Below are 2,569 nucleotides of genomic sequence, written 5' to 3' on the forward strand. Positions count from 1 at the left end.
AAGGGAAAGTCCAAAAAAAGAAAGGCCAAATAAAAAAAAGGAAGGCCCAAAAAAAGGGAAATAAGGGGGCAATGTTACTATCTTTTTCCACACTTGTGCTTCAAAGTAGCACCATGTTCTTCATATAGAGAGTCTCATATGTTATCACTTTCATATACTAGTGGGAATTTTTCATTATATAACTTGGCTTGTATATTCCTACGATGTGCTTCCTCAAAATGCCCTAGGTCTTCGTGAACAAGCAAGTTGGACACACACCCACTTAGTTTCGTTTGTTGAGCTTTCATACATTTATAGCTCTAGTGCATCCGTTGCATGGCCATCCCTACTCCTCATATTGACAGCAATTGATGGACATCTCCATAGCTTGTTGATTATCCTCATCAATGTGAGACTTTATCTCTTTTTTGTCTTCTCCACACAATCCCCATCATCATATTCTATTCTACCCATAGTGCTATATCCATGGCTCACGCTCATGTATTGCGTGAAAGTTGAAAAAGTTTGAGATTATTTAAGTACGAAACAATTGCTTGGCTTGTGATCGGGGATGTGCAAGATGGGAGCATTTTTGTGTGACGAAAATGAAGCATGACCTAACTATATGATTTTGTAGGGATGAACTTTCTTTAGCCATGCTATTTTGAGAAGTCATGATTACTTTGATTAGTATGCTTGAAGTATTATTATTTCTTATGTCAATATGAACTTTTATTTTGAATCATTTGTATCTGAACATTCATGCCACAATAAAGAAAATTACATTGAGAATTATGCTAGGTAGCATTCCACATCAAAAATTCTGTTTTTATCATTTACCTACTCGAGGACGAGCAGGAATTAAGCTTGGGGATGCTTGATACGTATCCAATGTATCTATAATTTTTGATTGTTCCATGCTATTATATTACCCGTTTTGGATGTTTATGGGCTTTACTTTACACTTTTATATCATTTTTGGAACTAACCTACTAACCGGAGGCCCAACCCGTATTGCTGTTTTTTTGTGCCTGTTTCAGTATTTCGAAGAAAAGGAATATCAAACGGAGTCCAAACGGAATGAAACCTTCGGGAGCGTGATTTTTGGAACAAACGTGATCCAGAGGACTTGGAGTGCAAGTCAAGAAGCAATCGAGGAGGCCACAAGGGTGGAGCCCCCCCTACTGGGCACACCCCCTATCTTGTGGGCCCCTCGGGCGTCCACCGAAAACATCAGGGGAGACGACGAAAAACTATTTCCACCATCGTAACCTTCTATATCCGCGAGATCCCACCTTGGAGCCTTCGTCGGCGCTCCGTCGGAGGGGGAATCGACCATGGAGGGCTTCTACATCAACACCATAGCCTCTCCGATGAGTTGTGAGTAGTTTACCACAGACCTTCGGATCCATAGTTATTAGCTAGATGGCTTCTTCTCTCTCTTTGAATCTCAATACAAGGTTCTCCTTGATCTTCTTGGAGATCTATTCGATGTAACTCTTTTTGCGGTATGTTTGTCGAGATCCGATGAATTGTGGGATTATGATCAAGTTTATCTATGAGAAATATTTGAATCTCCTCTGATTTTTTTATGTGTGATTAAGTTATCTTTGCAAGTCTCTTCGAATTATCAGTTTGGTTTGGCCTACTAGATTGATCTTTCTTGCAATGGGAGAAGTGCTTAGCTTTGGGTTCAATCTTGCGGTGTCCTTTCCCAGTGACAGTAGGGGCAGCAAGGCACATATTGTATTGTTGCTATCGAGGATAAAAAGATGGGGTTTATATCATATTGGATGAGTTTATCCCTCTACATCATGTCATCTTTCTTAATGCGTTACTCCGTTCTTTATGAACTTAATACTCTAGATGCATGCTGGATAGCGGTCGATGTGTGGAGTAATAGTAGTAGATGCAGGCAGGAGTCGGTCTACTTGTCATGGACGTGATGCCTATATACATGATCATGCCTAGATAATCTCATAATTACTCAGTTCTTGTTTGTTTGTGTAGGTGCGTGGGACTTTTGAGGAGCCTCCTACTGGATTGATACCTTGGTTCTCAAAAACTGAAGGAAATACTTACACTACTATTGCTGCATCACCCTTTCCTCTTCAAGGAAAACCAATGCAAGCTCAAGACGTAGCACTGGTCGGTGTCGAGCGGCTCTCCGTGGTCCCTGGGAGGGGGCGTGCGGTTGTGTCAGGGATGAGCGTGCACCCCCACCACCGCCTGCGACGTAGGGAGGGTGCAGAACGGCGCCGCCCCCTGCATGCCGCATCCAGCAGCTCGGCAACCCGTTCCAGCAGGGCGTCGCGGCCGCTCTCAAGTAGCCTGCACCACAGGAGTTCTCGGGCCATGATGACCGCCGCCCACATGTTCACTTGTTCTATGCGCGAGTGTGGAGCGGTTGCTGCAGCGTAGTTTGCAGATCGCGTGGCTGCGCGGTTGTGGCGCGGCGCCAGTGGAGAAGGCTGCGCCGCGCGCCCCCCGTGGTCGGCCCCCCTGGAGGAACGCGGGCCACGAGTAGGGCAGAGTGGAGGTCTTCTTCACCGGTGGGTGTTGCCGAGGAGGTCTGGATGACCCAGTGCTC

The sequence above is a fragment of the Triticum aestivum genome, chromosome 3B, assembly GCF_018294505.1.
Source record: "Triticum aestivum cultivar Chinese Spring chromosome 3B, IWGSC CS RefSeq v2.1, whole genome shotgun sequence".
Lineage (NCBI taxonomy): Eukaryota > Viridiplantae > Streptophyta > Magnoliopsida > Poales > Poaceae > Triticum > Triticum aestivum.